Source organism: Eptatretus burgeri, chromosome 1 (assembly GCF_056783735.1).
Source record: "Eptatretus burgeri isolate ZD-2024b chromosome 1, Ebu_testis_v1, whole genome shotgun sequence".
Classification (NCBI taxonomy): Eukaryota; Metazoa; Chordata; class Myxini; order Myxiniformes; family Myxinidae; genus Eptatretus; species Eptatretus burgeri.
In genome coordinates this window covers 41,137,671-41,161,616 of record NC_140961.1, presented here as the reverse complement: position 1 = coordinate 41,161,616, position 23,946 = coordinate 41,137,671, and the positions used below count along the sequence as shown (strand labels likewise).

The window sequence follows — 23,946 nt, the reverse complement described above, 5'->3', positions numbered from 1 at the left end:
AAAGAACGCTCGCTCATTGAAGGCGAACGGAGACAACGGAAGGAAACGTATGACAGAAAAGTATGATCACATTAATTTCATGAATACTCCCGCAAACTTTTCCGCCATGGTCATCATGTAGCGCACATACTATATGAAGATTTTTCTTTGCCCGTTGAACACATGCATAAACTTTAAGAATGGACCAATAAAAAGTTTCAGGTGTTTTTTTTTTTACTGCCAAGTTGGCACAATCACTTTTTTTGCTTTTACCCCGTTAAAAAAAAACAACAACAAAAAAGGATTTTAAAATTAAGTGGTTAAATCGATCAACCAACGTGACCATTGCAAACGACATTAATAAAAGACTGGAATTTTTCACTCCTGCACTGGAAAAAAAAAAAAAAAAAGACTGCACTCCTCTCTCTCCGAAATACGCAATCACAATTCCGATGAACTCGAAACTCGTGGATAAAAACATCAAATTCATTCATCTCTTCAATTATTGTTTTCACAACAGTTGTTACAATTTACATACAAAAGCAACATTTCCTTATGTAACTTCGTTCCTTTTTTATTTTTTTTTTGTACTCCTTGTCGAGGCTCGTGTAAGAACCAACACACAACATACAGCAAGGGGGGGGGCAAGAGGGGCGGGAGTGGGAAGGACAAAACAGTGGGGAACAGAGACATTTGGAGATCTGTGGAAGGGAGAGGGATGGGGCGGGGAACACGGGGAATACAAGATGGACATTACAGGGAATTTGAAGGAGGTGGGTTTGGGGTGGATTAACGGGGGTAGAAAAGATCGAGGATTTGGATGGGGGACGACAAGAGGTGGTGGTGAACAGCTGTTTTGAAAATCTGGAGGGAAGGATGGGATTGAACAGAGTGAGGGGGGTTATTCCAAAAGTGGAAAAAGAGGAATGAAAGTGAAGGTGAGCAGCGATTCATGATTTTGGTAGTATTGTTGGAGACCGAGTGTCGGCGACGAGCACGACCGCAAGATGGAACAGTAGATTCGGCTCCACCGAACACCCGGAATTTATCGGTCGTCACCTCAGATAACTCCTGAGCCGACGGGTCCCTTATCGGACCGAAGATCGCCAATAGGTCGACCACGTGGGGAAGGGTCGATTGCCAATTTCAATTTACCTATATACCCACGTTGTCCAAACTACCGGGGAAATTCACCCTCGACAGCGCTCGTACGGAAAGAGCCGCAAGCGTGCTCGAACCGTGTGCGACCCGAGCGGATGATCACCAAGATCCGTCGGTCCAAATGTCCCCTTATGGCGGCAACAACAGCCTTGCTAAATCTCCAACACGCACCGTGTTCAACCAATAAAAGAAACAAAAACGAACTGATACATTTAACACATGGCTTTATTTATAATGGGGCGGGGGGGGGGGCACGCAAGAAGCAGAGTTATCCGAATACAGAGATGCAAGGCAATTTATGTACAAGCAAAGAGCACTTATACAATTCCTACTTACGAGACTGGCGCTGCAAACACACACACACACACACACACACACACACACACACACACACACACACACACGCACACACACACACACACGCACGCACGCACACACACACACACACACACACACACACACACACACACACACACACGAAACGGTGGCCACAGCCTTAATTGAGGCATCCAGCTCGGAGGGAAAGGCGAGCTGAAGACCAGAGCCTGCCTCGGACCTGTCCACCTCGTGTGGTTTGGGCAAGCCGATTCGAACCAGGCACCAGCGAGAGGCGAGCAGAATCCAGACACCGGCGAGCTGCGATCAGCTTCCTGAGCTCCGCTTGTTCTGGCAACCAAACCTCTCCTCTGTATCCCAAACTGTCGAGAAGGCAGGTGGTTTCTCTGCCACTTCTCCGAGTCATTGAGTTGAACGTCAAAGCAAGGGCTGATAACTCCACGCTTGTTCAACCTGCCCATCAGATTGACTACACCCTTGCCTGCTCGATGGTCATCAACTATCTCAAACACTCGCTAGTTCACCGACTGAGAGATGGCGCGCACCCCTTACGGTTCTTTTGGAGGAACGATCTCTCAAGTTCAAGCTCTGGTGGTCCGATCGCATCCCACCTAGAGTACCTATATATAGAGAGCAGCGACAACTCAGCTATAGGCGCCATTTTGTTTCACTTTGGATAACGCGTGGTGCGTGCGCTACCGCCGTAGCAGCATGCATGAATTTAGCAATACATCAGGAGGGTGGGATACATCACTGGACATATATATATATTTATTCTCATGTTTTACTCGGCCAAAGATCTTGATTATAGAATCAATGGGGTTGAAAGTGATAAAATGTTAAAATGCATGTACTCATTACACGGGAAACTCAGAGTAAGTTTGCCAGAGAACGAGACATTTGGGAGAAACTCGGCCTGTGTAGGCTTATGACATGAAGTCGAGCCAAATAAAAATCTCGAGTCCATAGGCCTAAGTTGGGGCCTCAATTTGATCCATACCTGCCCCTACCCATCCCTCCCCACCTCACCCATCTTTACTTTTTTCATCTCACCACATTATCATCTCACCCATAACAAACAAAAACAACAAACACCGATACCTACATGTAATTTATCATCATAGTTACCACCCAACACGCTCTCAAACACACCAAAAAGTGACTATGCCAAAATGATTGTATCGGATTTCAAAAATATCTTAACAATTGAAATGACCCTTTTTTATGGGCAAAGAATAGTTAATTGCACAGGCCTGCTATGCAATTATTGGATGAATCTATGAAGCACGTTCATGTCAAAATGCTTATGTTAAGTATTCAACTGGTACAATCTTGTGAAGAAACAGTCCATGAAAAATCGCAGTAGGTTTGACTTGCTATTTTATTTCTGTCAACAGTGTTCCATCAATTTGCAAGATGATGAACGATAAAGAAATGCTACAAATTACAAGTACAGGTAACTCTGCTTAACTTGAATCTCTTGGGACCACAGAAATCTGTTCGACGTAGAACAAATCTGCCTCACAGAAGGTAAATAACACGTCTTGCATAATACGGTTTCAATATTTGTTTAAACTTGTGCGATTATTCGACTTAATAAGGCTGACTTACATGCATGCAGAGTTACCTGTATTGCTCATACACTGCAGGCATTTTCAAATTCAAGTGTATAAATACGTAATATCATGATTAGTTATATATTAGTGTTTACAGCAAAATTATTTTTGGTGAAATATTAACAACTTGACAGCAAGTTTTCAAGACAATACTACATGATTGATGATTCTGAACAAAAATGGAAATACACCAAATGAAAGTATGAAGGTCAGAGATTGTAGGCTAGATTTTTTTTTTATGAAACCCATCTAATGTGTTGCCAAGGTAACCAAATAAACAGACAATTCATTACAAATTGTGTATTTTCATAAGAATGTGCAATTAAGTGATAAATATGTAAATTAATTGGGTTGCTAAATAATGATTGCCCATATTGTTAGCTTTCTAGATGCCAACATCCCAGACTACCATTGATCCTTACTGGGGTTATGATAATAAATAAGATCAACGGCATGCATAAAGAGGGCCCCCAAATTTAAAGCATTTCATTTTTGGGGCAGGCGTGGGGGCAGTGGTTCTATAGGTAATTTTTTGTTCCAATTTAATCATACAGGCTATAAATCAAATAAATCAATAATAATATCAATTGCTGCTATGATTGATATAATTCTTATTACAATAATCTTTACCATGGTAACACATTCAACGCATATACAGTAAGACTTATATACCATACATGTCAATGTCCATATGTGTACATTATTTTGCCCTTTTTTTTAGTCTAAAACTTGACTGGTTTTTGGTCAACATAAGAAATAGACAAATACCAAAATTGTTCATCAAATTACTTATCAAAACAACTAATTTTCTCTTATTTCCATAGATAACTTCTAAAAGCTTAGATGTCCTTGAAAGTTTATATGGGTCACATGATGACATACTTCCAATACCGGGAGCCGTGCCTAAAGGCACTGTCGACGGCTAAAAGCTTAAATGCAGAAATTGAAAACGAAACCTATACATCCTGTACCCCTTCTCAGATTTGTTGCTGCACCCAAAGGCGCAACAACCCGTCATTTTGACTAATAAAGTTTCACTCAGTTTCAAACTCGGTCTCTCCGAGCTCACTCGGTGAAGATCTGGATTCGATGCGTAGCTTGGCGCTAGAGTGTAAAACAAAATGGCGCCCATGTGTCACGTGACCATCAAATTCTGGTCCCCCTATGTCGCTACTCTCTATGTATAGGTACTCTAATCCCACCCTTATTCACCTCGTCTCCGGGGGGGGGGGACGCCTCCGCCCTCCCTCACTGGACGGTTTTGGTACGCAGAATGGCTCGTCGCCCTGCCATTGGCCAAAGTGAGCGGCAAGTCCGTTGATTGGCCCGGGGGCGTGGTGACGTCACACGGACCGCCTTTCTCACCGTCGTGGGGTCTGATTGGCTGAGCGGCGGCCATCCTCCCCGTAGCACGCTGATTGGTCGAGGGCCGCCGCGAGGCTCCTCCTTGAACTCCGCCCACCATGGCGTCGGCGTGAGGAAGTGAGGTGGAGGTGAGGGTGATTTATTTTTACACCACCAACAATAACTACAAGAAAACCCTGACTCTCAAAGTAACTTCGCAGCGCATGTACATTAAATTACCCATTAGACACGGGATGGGGACCCGAACTAAAAACACATACCGATATAACTGCTCTATAGGACCTGTATGTTGAGTGCTCACGGCTTCCAGATTCGCAACAGTATAACCAGAAAGGGGTTTTTGGTGTATCTTGAGCGCCCTGTAGAAATATGGTGGGGACAAATCGCAGAGAGAGCGGGGGGGGGGGGGGTGAGACTGGAAAGAAGGCAGTAGAAGACAGAAAGACCACCGACCTGCCTGTGGTGAGAGAGTGAGAGGCCCAAAGACTCAGCCTTACTGCGTGAGATACCAATGATCCGAAATGCCTTGGTTTCCACAGCGTGAAACGGAGAAAGGTGAGAGGTCAGCCCAGCGGGGAGAGCAGTACTCCATCAGGCTGCGGACGAAAGCTTTGCATGTGGTCAGGAGCTCAGGTGGGCCGAGGAAGGACTTTGCACGATGGAGGATTCCCAGTCGGCGACTGGCTTTGGAGGTCAGGTTGGAAATGTGGCTTTCCCAGGAAAGATCATGGCAGATAGTGAGACCCAGAAGCTTGAATGAAAGGACTTCTTCCAGAGGATTGTTGAGAAAGTGGATGGGGGAGGGGGGGTTCCAAACGGTCCTTTCGGGGAGACATCGTGAGAGTGTGAGATTTGTCCAGATTGAAAGACATGTTCCACGTGTTGGACGAGTTTGTGATTTTACCCAGATCTGCAGTGAGGGAAGAAGCTGTTGCTTTACAGTCTGAGGGACGACAGATGGTATGGCAGAGGGTGGAGTCATCAGCAAAGAGATAGAGGATTTTCCAGAGTTGGAGAGATCATTGATGAAAAGGAGAAAAATAGCAGGGCCCAGAACGCTGCCTTGAGGAACTCCAGCCTAGAAAGGAAGAGGGGATGAAAGAACACCATTTAGAGCCACACGTTGACTGCGACAGGAGAGGAAGTCTGCGAGCCATGAGTGGAGATGGCCTTGGATACCAGAGGAAGAGAGTTTGATGAGCAGGGCAGGGTGCCAGACCGTGTCAAAGCACGCGATACGTCTCGGGATATGGCTCTGATTTTATGTCCGGCATTGAGGACCTCCATCCATTGTTGGGAGAGCAGCAGCATATCCAAGGTATAGTGACCTGGTCTGAAACCAAATTTATGATCAGAAATCAAGCCAATGGAGAAGAGGAAGGATTTCATGTCTGAGGCGATGATGGATTCCATAACCTTGCTGATTATTGGGAGATGGCTGATTGGTCTGTAGTTGCAGGGATCTGTTTTTGCACCTTTCTTGTGCAGGGCAGTAATGTTTGCTGATTTCCAAGCAATTGCCAGATGACCTTGAGCAAATGAGAGGGTGAATAGAACAGAGAGAGCGTGAGCAAGAGCAGGCTTTGAGGACACGTGGTCTGATGCCGTCTGGACCGGTTGCAGAATCTGAGTCGAGGTTTGACAGCAAGCTCTCCACTTTGTCAGGAGAAAAGGACACAGAGTCCAGGAACAGTTGGGTGTGACTGGGTAAGGTGGGTCGAGAAAGCGATGGGTTTTGGATACAAGATTTTGATGCAAACACTGGGTTTAGGCATTCAGCCTTTTATGTGGCAATCAACTTGCTTTGCGAGCAATAAACTGAAGGTAATATAACCTCAACAATGTTTCCGAACCTTGGAACGAAAATGAACACAAAATGTACTTAAACTATCAGCATTTTCTTGACTCACAAAAACTCCCAAACCCACTGTTGTACGATTTGAGTTGAAGAACCACAGATCTAACCTGGATAGAGGTTTAGACACTCCAGTAGACCTTGACAGGTGTTGGTGTGATGGTTACCCCCATACTGCCTGCTGGTGAGGGTGAAACTGCTGGTTTCTCATTCACAACAGTTTTTTTAATCTCCTGGTTTTGGTAATGGATTTATCAACTCCTCTGGAGGTTCTAAACTAACAGGAAGACTAATCGAGGGGATGTATCGTCTTCGTTCTTCTTATCATCTTATCGTCCCGGGGTACCCACTCAGCGATACTCACCGTTCGCAGCCACGCTCCCAGCCCGTCAACAGGGCTCCTGCACCCCGCCAAATGGGTATCGAGCCTCCATTTCCACCAACAGCAAAACGACCTCCATTTTGTCAATTTGACGAACCCCCGAACTCACTTTATTCTGACCCCGGGATCCCTTGGGTGGGGGTCACTCCTCCCCCCCAATCACTTCATCGCACCATGCATTCCACATTCGCTCCATACACACAGACCCGCTGGCATCACTCACTCATCAAGTACATTTTGCAATCTTCAACTCATCCCTCACATAGCTGATCACTGCCATTCTTCTGACTAAAACCCCTAATTACCTCGTGCTCCCTCATCATCCCTTACACTATAGCATGTTCCATTTAACACTACATAGCTAAGCTACGTCCCCTCAACCCACTCAAAGTCTGTCCATGTCTCCCAATATTATTTCCCATCTCCCATCCTAAATCTCACTGCATCCCTCTACCTAATCCATTCCACGGGCCCCATGAGGACTTATCCCTGCCCCATGGAGCCGATCAAGCTAAGCTGACCCTTCCCCCTAACTAGTGGTATCCTGTGCCCAAGCAAGGGGGTCTTCCACCCCTTGCCTGGGAATCCTGTTCACCCGAAGCGAGGCTTGTTTTTTGTTTAAATGCACGCACTAGCGCGGCAACTTGCAACCGGCGCTTTCTTTCCCGTGACGTCATGGCAGCTGTTTGTGCTTGGCACACCTCGTCCCTTCTCAGACGGTACCACCCGGCAGGGATTCAATCGACTCCTGCCGGATTCCAACCATGCGTGCAACCATGACGTCACCCTGTGCATTCAAAAGCAAGCCTCGCATTTCGAGGGGTTCCCCACGCTAGCACATGTGCTCTGCCTGTCCGTAACCCGTGCCGTGCGCTCTGCGAACAGAACACACCGCGCAGGCCATGTAGAGCTTCACACACACGCCCACTTGGAGAACCCATCCGTTCCGAATCCATTTCTAAGCCTAGCTTTTGTCCGTCGCAGGATCGGCAACATCCACCGAGGGCGTTTCCGGACCGGGTTTCACTCTCGCAGGCGCGCACGTGGCGGTCTCGTGCGTTGCACAGCAAGGACCCCACATGCGCTGCCGTGCAAACCCGGCACGGTTCCCAATACAGCTACGGCCGCCACTCGGCCTTTGTCCACCGTCTGGTCCCGTCTCCGTCGCACTCTCACGCTCAAACTCCTCCGTGCCACGACGCTCACACACCTCAAGATGGCACTCACACTCAGGCACCCTGCGCATTCAAAACAAGGTTGTGTGTTCCCGCATGCCAGCCGCCATCTACCTCACATACAGCGACCTCACACACACGGCCGTTCACTCACGCATGCCCTTTCACTCGCACACATGGTTCCATTCACACACGGTTCCTCATCCACACACGGCGTGCTGGGAGGCATGCACTTCGGCTCACTCGCAACCTCGCACACCATTTTCCTCACACACGCGGTCCCTTTCACACACGCTATGCGCGCGTTTCAGCACACATTTCGCCACACTCGTAAACACACACACACACACACACACACACACACACACACACACACACACACCCACACACACACACACACACACACACACACACACACACACACACACACACACACACACACACACACACACAGACACACACACACACACACACACACACACACGAACAATCACGCTGGGGATTTGCGCCACCACATTTGATCCTGCACCCCTCCAAATGGGTATCGTACCTTGACAACACCAACAACAAAACGACCTCCTTTTTGTAAATTTAACTTACCCCCGTAACCAACATTACACCGACCCTGGGGTCCCTTGGGTGGGATTCACTCCTCCCCCCCAATCATTCATTCGCACCATGCATTCCACACTCAGGCCCGCTGGCCCATTCATTCAACAGGTTCTCTCCGTTTCCTTTTCGGTCATCTCTTCGAGCATGACCTAATAATATGGGTTTAGAAGACCTTCGATCCGTCCGTCCGTTGTGAAAATGCCGATTTTCAAATTCTATCTCTTCCGCCATTTCTCAAGCGATCTTGAATTTGATTGTGGCATATGAATCTATGGGACAATATCTAAATTTTGATCGGGCCGGATTTTCGATATTCGCTTTCGTTTTCGTGTCACGTGACTTCAAAGTTGGCAAAAAATGCGAAAATGACGCTTTTCATGCGAAAATGATGATTTTCAAAATCTATCTCCAACATTTCTCAAGCGATTTTGATTTTGATTGTGGAATATGAATCTATGGGACAATATCTAAATTTGGTCATGCCGGATTTTCGATATTCACTTTTGTTTTTGTTTTGTGTCACGTGACCTCAAAGTTGGCAAAAAATGCGAAAATGACGATTTTCAAAATCTATCTCCTCCTATATTTCTCAAGCAATCTTGAATTTGATTATGGCATACGAATCTATGGGACAACATCTAAATTTTGATCGGGCCGGATTTTCGATATCCCCTTTCGTTTTTGTGTCACGTGACTTCAAAGTTGGCAAAAAATGCGAAAATGACGATTTTCATGCGAAAATGACGATTTTCAAAATCTATCTCCTCCTACATTTCTCAAGCGATCTTGAATTTGATTGTGGAATATGAATCTATGGGACAATATCTAAATTTGGTCTGGCCGGATTTTCGATATTCGCTTTCGTGTCACGTGACTTCAAAGTTGGCAAAAAATGCGAAAATGACGATTTTCAAAATCTATCTCCTCCTACATTTCTCAAGTGATCTTGAATTTGATTGTGGAATATGAATCTATGGGACAATATCTAAATTTGGTCATGCCGGATTTTCGATATTCACTTTTGTTTTCGTGTTACGTGACTTCAAAGTTGGCAAAAAAATGCGAAAATGACGATTTTCATGCAAAAATGACGATTTTCAAAATCTATCTCCTATATTTCTCAAGCAATCTTGAATTTGATTGTGGCATACGAGAATCTATGGGACACTATCTAAATTTTGATCGGGCTACATTTTTGATATTCGCTTTCGTTTTTGTGTCACGTGACTTCAAAGTTGGCAAAAAATGCGAAAATGATGATTTTCAAAATCTATCTCCTTCTACATTTCTCAAGCGATCTTGAATTTGATTGTGGAATATGAATCTATGGGACAATATCTAAATTTGGTTGGGCCGGATTTTCGATATTTGCTTTCGTGTCACGTGACTTCAAAGTTGGCAAAAATGCGAAAATGACAATTTTCAAAATCTATCTCCTACATTTCTCAAGCGATTTTGAATTTGATTGTGGCATATGAATCTATGGGACAATATCTAAATTTGGTTGGGCCGGATTTTTGATATTCACTTTCGTTTTTGTGTCACGTGACTTCAAAGTTGGCAAAAAATGCGAAAATGACAATTTTCAAAATCTATCTCCTACATTTCTCAAGCAATTTTGAATTTGATTGTGGCATATGAATCTATGGGACAATATCTAAATTTGGTTGGGCCGGATTTTTGATATTCACTTTCGTTTTTGTGTCACGTGACTTCAAAGTTGGCAAAATATGCGAAAATGACAATTTTCAAAATCTATCTCCTACATTTCTCAAGCAATTTTGAATTTGATTGTGGCATATGAATCTATGGGACAATATCTAAATTTGGTTGGGCCGGATTTTTGATATTCACTTTCGTTTTTGTGTCACGTGACTTCAAAGTTGGCAAAATATGCGAAAATGACGATTTTCATGCGAAAATGACGATTTTCAAAATCTATCTCCTCCTACATTTCTCAAGCGATTTTGAATTTGATTGTGGCATATAAATCTATTTGACAATATCTAAATTTTGTCTGGCCGGATTTTCGATATTCCCTTTCGTTTTGGCATCAGGTGACTTCAAAGTTTGCAAAAACTGCCCTACCTTCAGGAGGCTATATATTTTCTCGCAGAGATGACCGTCACTCCCGCACGGGGGTAATTTTTACCTTTCACGTCATACTGGCACTCTCACTCCACTAGCTACGTCCCCCTAATTAGCTCGTGCTCCCAGTCATCCCTTATTCTAAAGCACATCCATTTAACTATATTGCTACGCTACGTCCACACCACACATCCCATGTCTGTCCATGTCTCCCAAAATCCATTTCCCATCTAAATATAAACTGACATTCCCACTAACTAGTCCACGGGTCACATGGAGGACAGCTCATGCCCCCATGAGGCCGATCTATCTCAACTAACCCATCCCGCTAACTAATGCTCCTATGCCCAAACAGGATGCTTGCCACATCTATGCCAGGCCGTGTACTTGGAGAGGCTTTTTTTCCTTGCACTGCCAAGGTGGCGGTTTACGGCACGCCCGTTCTTACCTTTGGGCGATACTAACGTCCCCCCCCAATGGCCGATCCGTGCAGCCATGACGTCACCCTGCCAATTACAACAAGCGCTCGCTTTCGCGGGATTCCCCACGCGGGACGACGTGCACCGTTTTCCCGAAGCTCGCGCTGCGATGTCCGGGCCGATGACGTCACCCGCGCACCGAGCCGGCGCGGTTTCCCGTGCAGATTAGCACGAGCGCATCGTCCCGGGAACCCGCTCCGCGAACAGAACATGCGGCATATGCAGCACATGATGCCCCGCACACGCGTGGGAACCCGCGTGTTCCGAATTCATCGCGGAGTCGCCATTTTAGCCGTCCCTGCGACGGTTTTTTTTCGAAACGCGGGACGTTCATGCGCTGGCTTCCCGAATCGCGTTCGCCCAGGCCGCTCCGAAAACGAGGAACTGATCTTGGACGCCACGTTCTGCGGAGCCGGCGCGATTTCCACAATAAACCCGTCCACCGTCCGGTTCGGTACATGTACCAATTCTTCACATGCCATGTTACTCACGCACGCCATGACACTCGTACCATACTCACCTTTTGACACACTCGCACTCTGAACCACACACACCGGGACAATCACTTCGGGGATTCGTGTTACCTCAAGGGGTCCCGGGACGTCTTTACCCCCCCAAGCTCCGCGTGTACCCGTTAACGTCACTCACCCCCTCAACCGGACTCGCCTCGTCACGATCGGCTTCAAGGAGGAATATCGTCTCCCTTTGTTCCTTAAGGAGGCTATCCTGCTGCTCGCACCGCGTCACGAGACATTCCCCAAGCTCAACCCCATTGTCCCCCACCAACTCTGTGTGTGCGTGTTCGTCAATTACTTTATTTACTTCATCCTCTCCCTCTTCTGCTTCCCGTGCCTCTGTTTTCATTTCCGTTGTCTCTTTTAATTCCTGCGTTTCTGTCTCTGTTAATTTTTCCGTCGTCCCCTCGTGTCTCACCCGACACGTTTCGGTCTCCCCATCAATTATCGTGGTGTTTCTCGTGCCGACCTTACCCGTCTCCATCGCGGGCCCAACACATCGCACACTCCGTGTTGGTTCAGTCGCTCTGCCACGTGGTGCCGCCATTTTGCAATCCGTTGTCCGCATTGCGCCACGTGCAATCGTCCTTCTTGCCTTTTGTCCCGACTGGAGGTTCAACCCCATGCTCTGAATCTCACCCCGCTGTGTTTGCATATCGCCCCTCATTTTGCTTTCCATATTCCCATTCACCTCATCCATTTCGCCATTTGTTGCTTGTATATCACCCGTCAGTGCCTGCATATTTGCGTCCATTTTATGCATATCGCACGCGTTCGCCTCCATCCGTTGTATAATCAGGACCAACGGTTCGATGACGATGGCTCTTGCGAAGCCGATCCGCCACGGACCCGCCAAGGGTCGGGAAGGAAGTTTGACGGAAGGGGGGGGGTGCCATACGCCGCCCCTGATCTTGGTTGCGGGGGCAGTTCCTGCATGGGGGTGGTGTCCTGGACTATGGGTTCGTCTACCACTACATCTACCTCGAAACCCACCTGCTTCAGCTCGTCTTGGCTTGACATGTCGCATGATGGAAAGCGAATTTAAAAACGCTTGCAATTTGGGGGACACGGGGGGGTTCACGTTCGCCTGACGCGAGTGGTGATCCGGAAAAACGGAGCCGGACCTTTATCCTTCCCCCTCCCTCAGCGTCGTCTGTCGTCCCTCATTGGCTGGTTTTGGCACGCAGAATGCGCTCGTTGCCCTGTCATTGGCCAAAAGGGGCACCAAGGCCGTTGATTGGACCGGAGGGCGTGACTGGGCGTCTCGACTACCCGCCCCCCCCGAAGAGGCTTCGCTTCTCTTGGAGCCCGCTCTGTGCCCTTTCACCGACTTACGGCCACCTCGTCCACGCCCCCCTCCCCTCATCTCGTCGCTGGTCCGCGTCTGGCGACTCGAGCTCCGGGAAGTTGTGGACGTCCAGCTGTGCGCTCGGGGCCAGGTAGCCAGCAACGTTCTCATCCCTCAGCTTGACTTCCCTCTGAGCTGAAGGAATAATAGACCCTTGAGGTCCATTTCTTTGGGTGTGTGTCTATGTGCAGGCCTGTCTTGGTGAAGTCGCAACTGGTTAAGTGCTTTTGCTGTACATTATTTGCATCCTTTATAGTCGGTTTAACTCTGCCCTTTATGTGTTCCTTCCCCCCAATTGTAAATAAATATCCCCTCTTGTTGAATGTTTCAGCTCATCCTCGTCCTTTCCTTCATTCGTTTCGCATTGTTTTTTTTAATGAAGCCCATTTTAATTAACAAGTGCGTGGCCATACGTGGGAAAAAAAAAAAACTTTCAAACCACGTGCCAGAAACAAACACACAGGCCGTTCCTTCACTCTCGCGTGGCCGTACGTGCAAAAAAAAAACTTTCAAACAACCACACAATACGTTCCTTCACTCTCGTAAAGGCCCCGTCACACCTTGACGTTTTAGCCAACGTATGACAAGGCAAGGTATCATGGCAAAATGTATGTAAAACGCTGGCATACGCTGAACTATTGATGTTTTTTTCCCAGTTTTGGACGTATTCATAACGAGTTGGACGTATGCATAACGTATTAGTAACGTACACAGAACGTTTCGATAACATATAGATAACTTATATCAACGAATGCTGAGCGTGTTGTCGGCGTTCACAACCTATGCCCAACGATAGTCTAACTTATGCATAGCACGCGGCAGCGTATCGCCAACGATCACGTGGCGTAGCCTAATAAAAGGCTGTGGCTCGACGATTCAAATAACAACTGCACTAGACATCGAAGTGTCAAACCACTGTCACACCTTGACGTTTTAGCCAGCGTATGCCGACGTATGAAAAATTTGCCGAATACGCTGGCACACGTCGAATACGTTATGGGTAAGTTTTGTATACGTTAAAAGCACGCTGAAGCATGCTGGCATACGTTGTAGTACGCAGAGTAAGTCGTCAAATTTTAAGCATGTTGAAAATTTTTCAACGTATGCCAGCGTATGATGCACACATTCCGCATACGCTGGTCATAAGTTGTAGGCACGTTATGCGATCATTGACACACGTTACTTGTAAGTTACTCATAAGTCGAAACACGTCGAGGTAATGTTTAGCGTACCCGAAACTTATTTCTAACATATGCGTAACGGGCTTTGAACCTATGAGGAACGTGCTTTTAACCTATGTGTAACGTATCTCCAACGCGTATTGACGCATTTGACGTCTTCCGGACGACCACATAACTTACTGAACGTGTAACTAACTTACAGCGACCGTATCATGGCGTATTGGCAGCGTTTAGGGGAATTGGTATATAAAAATGGGCTTCACCAGGAGGAACCCATCAGTGTTCCAGACTCCATGTTTTTTTTTTTGTTTGTTTGTTTTTTTCTTCGGCATGATGGTGATGTTGACACTTCGATTTCTAGTGCGGTTATGATTTAAATCGATGAGCGGCAGCCGATTAATCATATTATAACTGCACTAAAAATCAGTGTCAACATCACCGTCATGCCTAAGAAAAAAAACAAAAAAAACATGGAGTCTGGAACACTGACGCTAAACATTACCTCAACGTGTTTCGACTTATGAGTAACCTACAACTAACGTGTGTCGACGAGTGTCAACGATGGCGTAACATGCCTACAACATGTTACTCATAGGTTAGAAATATGTTTCGTGTATGCTAAACATTACCTCGACGTGTTTCGACTTATGAATAACTTACAAGTAACGTGTGTCAACGATCGCGTAACGTGCCTACAACTTATGGCCAGCGTATGCGGAACATGAGTCATACGCTAGCATACGTTGAAAAATTTTGAGCATGTTAAAATTTGTCGACGAGCTCAGCATACTACGATGTATGCCAGCGTGCTCTTAACGTATACAAAACTTACCCGTAACGTATTCGACGTGTGCCAGTGTTTTAGACAAATTTTTCATACGTCAGCATACGCTGGCTAAATCGTCAAGGTGTGACAGGGCCTTAAACGACGACTGGATTGGGGCATTGTGTTTATCTATAAATGCGCATAAGAATAAGAGAAATTATTAGAATACAGTAAGGCATCACTATCCGGAAGTCCGTAAGTTGTAACCCGTAATGGGGAACGGCGCTTTCACTTGGCCATACCTTGGGAACCACTTGTCCGATTAATTTCAAACCTTTTGAAAGGCAAACAGAAATTGCTGGAATTATTGAAAGAAGATAGATACTGTGGGTGCAAAACGCCAAGCAACGTGTCCTGTCATTGGTAACTAAGGCACCTCTTCCCCATCGGCCACGCCTACACCAACGTGTCCTGTCATTGGTTTGGTAAATAAATGGCCATAACATGGGAAGCACTTGTCCGATTAATATCAAACCTTGAAATTCGGGATGAAATTTTCGAATTCCTCAAGCATCAACAACCCCCCCTTGCAAATCATTTTGAAGATTAACATTTTATTGTTAGCCTGGGATATTTGGCTGATATTTTAGTCTCCTCAATGAATTGAACATGTCAATGCAAGGAAGGGATGTGGACATTATTCAAGCAAGGGGAAAAGTTGTCACCTTCCCAAGGAAATTACCTATTTGGAGTCGCCGTGTTGAAAGCGGAAACCTGGCAAACTTTCCAATCCTTGACAATATTCTTATTGGAGATGGTAAATCATTGCCTGAAGAAATACTTCAAGAAGTCGAGAACCATTTGGAAGTCCTATGTACAAATTTTGAAGGTTACTTCTCAGACATTAATGATCTTAGCATCGAATCTGTTTGGATCCAAAACCCTTTCTCGGTTGATATATCGAGATTGAGTGACAACAATTCAGCAAAGGATGATTTCATTGACTTCCAAGAAAGAAAGTTGATTTTGAAAGGGCGGGGATGGATGTCAAGCAGTTTTGGTGTGAGCAAATCACAGCTTACCCAAACTTGGCTATGAGGGCAATGAATGTTTTGGTTCCCTTCACAATTATGTACCTTTGCAAAATAGGATTCTCTGCATTATTAAATCTGAAATCAAAGTGGAGACACCGACTTGATGTATCAGATGACATGACATGCAAGTAGCATTATCAGTAACTGTATCCCGATTCCATATTTTGATTGCACAAAAACATCAAATATCTCACGAGAGTAGTAAGAGTGTGTGTTATGTAGTCGAGATATTGAAAAACTTGCACATTCAAGTTTGTTTTCTTCTTTTGTGTAATAAAAATCAACTGTAAGAAGTAAAGTTGCTGATTTATAATCTGAAATAGGTGAATCAAAGTTATGTTGTAAAATACTTGTAGCTGTTGACTACAAGTCAAGCTATTGACATCTTTTGAATTCATACTGTCAACTCATAGGACTGGTGGTGATGATTTCGACAGTCAAGCGAAGGGGGTATGGGACCATGTTGGGCAATCCATTGGGGGTCTGGAATCATCAAAAGGTTAAGAACCCCTGCTATAAGCCAATTAAACGAGCAAAACCTTCAGCACTGAGAAGGAGTTCGTTTCAAAAGCCATTATTTAGACGTATTGGCCGACGTATATTCAGATTTCAGCTCGTTTCAATGGACAACAGCATTTGACACGTGAGCGCCAACACATTACGGACGGACGGACAGGCACCAACATGAATTTTGAGGGTTTTCGTTAAAAACTCAAGAATGCGGAAATGGACGATGCTGAAATTTGGAACTTATTACCTCGACGTACAAATGATTCACTTCTGAAATGTGCAGCCGATTTCATCCAGTAGAAGCTGAGAAATGAATTTTCAATCGCTGTTTAAGTTGCAGACAGAGAAACAATCCCACAAATAGGGGAGGGCACTTTGCACCTCCCTTGTCATTTGAAGTGGCCTTGGAAAAATACCACAAGGTAGAACGGCGCTCAAGCTGCTACACGCACATACACACACCTTTCCAATGGGGGGGGGGGCGAAGGTAATAAAACGGGAATTCCTCCAATTGTTTTGCAATGAAGTCAAAAGCAACATAGGCAAAGCGAGTGTGAAAACAACAGAGCCCTCTTACTTGTGATACAATTGAGGGTTATGAAACATCACTCATAATATGGACCCTCTCCCACCACCAAGACCGGAAGCGGTGCTACACGGTACACATTTATGAGGATAATTTGTGTCTCACCACCTTTTGTACTCCTGGTAAGGAGGACAAATGAAGTCACCACAACCTTTGCCATATGACCCATCATCCCCTTGGAAAGTGTAGTTGGTTGAGATTGCATAAGTAACCATCGAATGCAGACGTCCGACGGATGCCAAATTGCGTATTTTAGTGCGGACAGATTGGCGGGGCTCACAGGGGCCAAACTGGACCACTATTGCATTTTGCATGGAGTCCCGAAAAATGACGAACGCCCCCTCTGGATTCATCGTATGCAAAACCATGGTTATTGAGGAAAGCAACCCAATCAAGACTTGAACACGCAACACGTTGCAATTTTCATCACCCGAACCAATCCAACCTCGAAAATTGCATGCAAACCACGTCAGTGTCTTCGTACATCTGCACAAAACTGTCAACACCATCGATAATTTGGCCACCCTGGTGTTCTGCCAGCTTAGCAATGACTGAGCAAAAGTTAACAGCAAAATGAGTTCAGCCAGGCGGGGAGGAGGGGATGAGGGGAGGGTGTGTGGGGGTAGGTCGAGTCGGGTTGCCGTTGCATTTCACGGGGAATGACAAGACAATGTCGTGAGATTGGATAGTATAAAACAACCTCGTCCAGGTCTGGTGTCAAGATCCTGGGTGAGATCATTACGCCTGTAGTTATCCCTTTGCCTGAAAAACAATGTCCGAACATCCTCTTTATGGATGACAACACCCATCCGCATCCCACAGGTTATCAAAGCTGAAGTTCATGACCACATCACTCACATGGATGTGAAGCCTGGCTCATGTCCAGACTCAGAACTAGCTGAACATGCATGAGACATTCTTGAAAGATAGGTGTGTGGTTGCCAAGTCCGCACAGCTTTTGACCAACTGGAAGTAGTCCTGATCGAAGAATGGCTGAACATTCCACGAAAAAGGATTGTCGAATTTGATCGATGCAATTATGGTTGTTTTGGATGGAGTCGGGTTTAAGTCATTTTGGTGGTCATTGCACAGGTTATTAGAGCTACTTTTACCTCCTCCGCCTCCCCCCCCCTCCCCAAAGGTTGACAGGGATTATGTTTTCACTTGTTTGTTTAGAAGCAGGATATCCAAAACAGTTATGGACAGATTGCCTGTGTGACAAGGACGAATGGATTCACCCCATCATTTTTAAGATAAGGCCAAACAGGATATATAGCATATCTAAAAAAAGTTATGGATTGATTCGAACAAAACAAATTAGGTGTGTCACAAGGACAAAATGATTTGATTTTGGTGAAGATCCAGATACAATCATTTTTTAAGTGATTGTTCATCAGTGAGAGATGGGGTCAAAGCGATATATCGAATGACATTTCAAAAAGGATTGGACGAGTTACGACAAAAACAAGCAGATTCGATTTTGGTTCCAGTCCGGATGCAGATCCTGCCAATCAGCGGGATATAAAACAAACTGTTCAGCCTGGAGGAGGTGTTCACTCCACTGAGCACCATTCCAGTTTGCCAATGTAAACCTACGTGCAATCATTTCCCGATTGGCACACTCGTTTCAGACTGCCATGTTTTCACATCACAACTCTGGGTTCCACTCGCATGTACATATCAATGTGCTGGTCCTCTTCAACTTGAATATAAAATAATAAAATGACCGTTTTTACAGCCATTTTTCCCTGCTGTGCAGGGGTTGGGCTTTTTCTTGAGGCAATGTTTTATGGCCGGATGCCCTTCCCAACGCCAACCCTGGTCGCCTCTTACGACACGACACACAGGGATATGGTACACCTATTCTAACCGGGGCATACACCGGGACCAGTACACTGGTACTCATTTCGCCAACCTCGGAAGGATGACAGGCTGAGTCAACCCCCTAGTGTTAATTCAGCAGCCAACGGGGCTTGAACTCAGGACCCTGGGATCCCAAGCCGCCACCCTAACCATGAAGCCAACACCAGGCTCAACTTGAATATGAACACATTAAAAATTTTTTTCAAAAAAACAGCACAAACCTCAAAACTTATGTAGCTTAATTTTTGAGATTCAATTATGGGGGATATCGTATTGTTGCAGTGTCAGATAAAATTTACAATACGACCCACATGTTTTGTTTTTAAAGATTAAAGTTTTTCCATTGAGGTTAAAATTTGAGGAAGAGAAATAAGTTGATGTGTCCACAAGCTTTAAACTACATTGTAAAGGAATAAAGGAACAATTTTTCATGAACCCTTTTTTTATATTTTTGTGAAGATGAAGCAAACTATAAAAATACAGAAAATTTTTCTCTTCCCTGGTGTGGTTTCAGAGATGGAGGTCCAAAAAGTTTTCCCTTTTTTCCAACATGGCCACCACACCACGTAACCGATGACGTAATAACTAAACCATTAGACACGAGTCCTCACTTCTCTGGTAAAAATTGTGTGTCAATCCGACAAGCGATTGCAGAGAAAAACCGTACTCATTCTGTGTGGACAAAGACAGAATACCCTCTCCTCGGATGAGAGCAACAAGACAAAGCACTTAATGGCCTCACCAGGATACAGATTGCAGCAGATCCGAGAACCCACTTGGACTAATACTCGTATGAGATGATCTGTGTGCAGACACCGATAAATTATAATCACCTCTCCATCCCTTCAAGAAATTGGTGAGGCTACCAAAACAAGCAAAAGATGAATAAATAAAAATAACCCCCAAAACACATCACATATCAATCTTTGCTTTAAAATGCTTTCCTGGTGAAATCGCTTTTGCACAGCAAGCTATTTTGGAAGCTGGTTCCATTCCATCAATGCAGGACGAACGAGAAGGGGTACTCTTCGACGTCATGCCATCACCAAATATGCCTCTGCCCACATATTATTATTATACATACTTATATTATACATACTTGCACCAAGTTTGATTTAAATCCCTGGATCCAGATTCAAAGTATTAAATAATTCTGGCTGTCAGACCATGGTGCAGAGGTTGAAATTTTAAAATACATTCCCCATGACTACTAGATCATAATTGTGAAGCATCACGTCAATTTACGAAACGGTTCTAGAGGAATTTTTTTTAAAGATCTTTGTTCAATGCAATACGGCTGCCAGACCATGACAATTATTCATCAACACCATGGTATCCCCAAAAGGCTGAGGGAACATTGTGGATGAAGTTTCCCCTCGATGCGTCAAGCCCTTCGAGAGACTTTTAAAGGTATATTTTTCAAAAAACAAATAAACAAACAAAAAACACAGCTGCCAAACCATGACCTGATGTCATAGATGGAGGACTTTTTGTTCCTCATGAATAAGCAATCATATCTGTAAAGTTTCTGCTCGATATGTTCAGCCATTTTGAAGAAAATTTTTGAAGGTTTTTGTGTCAAAATAAAGAGCTTCCAAACCACGTGACCAATGTCATCAATTCTCGCCCCCCCGCCCCCCATTTTTGTTCATTTATTGATTTCCCATTGAGCTTCAATGTGTCTATCCAGACCACGTCATGTTTACCAATTGAGCTCGTGTCATCAAATCTTCAACAAACCTTTATTATGAGAAAAATGGAGAACACAAATGAATAAAATGTACAATTTTAACTATCGTCTTCAAGTTTAGTTCAAGTGAAAAGCAGATGCGGATGGATTTTGCACTTTGAAATGCTTTCGAGTTCCAAATGCAATTTGAAGAAACATTAGAGTTTGGTCTTTGGCTCTGATGACCAGCTTCTGTGACAAGTATTGCACATTCAATTTCAAGTACTGAAGTTGCACAAACCACACTTCCAACCCCTCCTCCCCACATATTCCCTAACCAAAGGCAATTGGATCAGGACTGATGAGAGAGAGGCAGAAGGGAGTCGCTGCCCAGGGCCCCTTAAGGTGCCTCAGCTCCTCTTTTTTTCTTTTTTTTTTCCAAATCCCACCTTATCCTATTTTTAACAGTAAAGCAAAAGCCTCATTCTCACTTCTTCATAATTATACAATACACAATACAAAGTGTCCTGAGATCAACTAAGGAGTTTGGGAACACTGGCAGTGGAGGAGCCTCCAGCAAGGAAATTGGATTTTGATGTCGTCGTTGAACCGTTTGAGTGCCGTAAAGCCAGCAAAAGCACCTTTGGTCTCTGGTTTCATTTCATCATGAAATACAGCATCATTTGTTATTTCTTTGTACGTATATGTACGATTGATGCATTAAGAACGAGAAAGTTCATAGAACACGATACCCCATGCAGTGTTCAAGTATATATGTACTTCCATTTTAACAAAATAATGATTTAAAAATAAAATACCAGAAGTTTAGCGCCACTGAAGCAGTCTTATACATCACCCACATAACATATCCAAGTACTGTCAGACCCCACGATTCGCATATTCACGGTTTATCAAATGGGACCCGCTTCAACATTTGCAACCCTGTGCTTCATGTATTCGCGGTTTGTTTGTTTTTTTTCCCCCACCGGGAACCTATCCCCCCCCCCTTTTCCTATGGATACAATACCCCGCTGTTTGCAACGTTTACCAGGAACGTATCCCCACAAATAACAGGGTCAAACAGTACTGCAAAACTCGAGGTTCCTGAGTATTATGAAGACAATGTGTTCTAGCGTTCAAGTATATAATTCAATTTAAATTGATTCCAGGTTTTACCGCCATTAACAGTGTCCATTTAATCACCCGAGTTGTGTCCTTCATAATATCCTGAAAAACAGCAAGTTTCCCATTTGGAATGATTTTCAACTTTGTTTGATAGCCAGGCAGGCACAGTTTATTAAAAATAATAATAATAATAATAATCACTGTGCATGTGCGATCGGGACAAAATCAGCCAAAGTACTGTTAATGGCAAACTTGTCTTCCTGTTCATGTTCCAAGTAGTGTTCAAAACTTAACATTAAATTCAAACAAGTTGTTTGAATTGAATGTTTGATAAGACAGAAGGACGAAGGGACAGACATGAATCAATTGCTTAACCCCGCTTTTCACTTCAGGTTTGCAGGGCAACTATAACGGAACTCAGTCGGGCGCATACCTCTGCCAGGCTGAACAGTTTAAGTTTTCGATATCACCGAAAGGCCAGATTCGATTCCAGACCTTACAAATCGGCTTGTTATTGTCACCTACCCAATTCATCCACCAAGTTTTGTCATAATCGGTCGACAACATTTTTAAATACCTTGCTGTACATCGTTTTTCGTTCTATCTCAATTGTGAAGAATCACTTTATAAATTCTAGTTTCCAGATCTTAACCAAAAGCGAATCAATTCGTCCTGGTCACACACAAACACAACCTGTCCACCAAGTTTCATCTGAAACAGTCCATTACTATTTGAGATAACGTGCCAAAAGAGACAGACAGACAAATACTGGATTTTAGATACAGACAGATTTTAGATACAGACAGAAAAATACAGACAAAGTTAGATTTTAGAGATAATAGATATTTATTGACACTTTACTTACTTTTTACACTTGTTCTGCAAGATAAAAATGGTTGTCATGATTTTGCTTTGTTTATGAGCTTGATGGACGAATTGAGGTTTTTAGAGAGGTCTTCAAAAAGTTGAAAAAATTAGATTTAAAAAAAAACGAGGTGGTGGGCAGAGGGAGGGGCTGTCAACCTCCAGGGCCCGTGCTGGATCTTGACGCCCTTGATTTTGATGCTCACAAAAGAGATTGTTCCCCCATTAAGGTCAAGGTCAGGTAATGGGCACAAAATACCCCCCTCCTCCTCAAAGGTGGGGAAACGACTTACGATTTTCAACTGTAAATGTGGCACAGTGCAAGTAGTTTACTGACACCTGCTGGAAAGTGAGGGGTATTATTACCTAGCCAAGGCAAAATATTTTCCTCACCGAAACCTCAACCACCACCCCCCCAGCCACTCCCATAGTGAGCAGGTGTTAAGTTTTGCAAAGTTGAATGAATTAAACCAATCATGTGATCAGCCCTTGGCAGGGGGTCCAAATGTGGAGTCCCCATGAGCTGTGAACCATTCTGAGGGGACTTCCCAAAACCAAATGCCTGTTCGACAGTTGCAACAAACACTTTACTTGCGGCTGAGAATCTTGGTACCTCAGCCCAAGACAGTCATATTGCCTTTACACAGTTCTGGATCTGCTCAATGAAAGCAATTTGGTCCATTTGCTTTCTTCCCGAATCTATCTTCAGGCATAACATGATAGAGCACTCACCTTCCTACCCCATAACTCATTTTTCTTCCCTTTGTAATGAAATGTAGCCAAAATATGTTTATTTATTTACTGTATTTATTTTAACATCTTTTATTTCATCATTGAAATTCGATTTTCACTTCCATGTACAACTGTGCAAGTCAAAAGCGAGTCGTCTCCCCAAAATACCCCCCACCGCGATCTCAAATTCAATCCAAATTGCAAACATGAACTGTCTTTTCAAAATATTGTACAAAGTAATTAATCTTCCAAGCAGAACATCCATTTTGCACACGTACACCAAATTTGGAATTGCACAAATACATCACCTCTTTTGGAAATTACCATTTAACCAAAGAACAAACGAAAAGACGGACAAACTATATGGAAGGATCCATCAGGGTGGAGGGGAAGGGTTACGTACATATATGAAAGCGGTTGAACAGCAGGATTCCCAGGTTTAGTAAATGCCAAGACAGTTTGTCAAATCTCCAAGCTGCGACATGACGTCAAAATTATATGCAACTTTCATTTGTTGGACAAAAAGGCTTATTTGGTCCAGAATGGTAAATATGTTCGAGTTTTCAGCAAAACAAAAGAAAGGCCCATGAGACGCGCGTAAAACAAGACGACGATTGGGGATGTGTTTGAAGCAAGAAAACAATG

At 44.4% G+C, this 23,946-nt stretch overlaps 1 protein-coding gene across 1 annotated transcript in view; it reads right to left on the bottom strand.

Moving 5' to 3' along the window:
• The window catches only part of LOC147034329 (tRNA (cytosine(34)-C(5))-methyltransferase, mitochondrial-like), a 59,528-nt gene extending 39,022 nt beyond the window's left edge, over positions 1–20,506 (bottom strand). Inside the window, exon 1 of the mRNA XM_085880909.1 lies at positions 19,654–20,506. The gene's annotated coding sequence lies outside the window, so the exon portion shown is untranslated. The remainder of the gene's footprint in view (positions 1–19,653) is intronic.
• Positions 20,507–23,946: the final 3,440 nt, after the last annotated feature.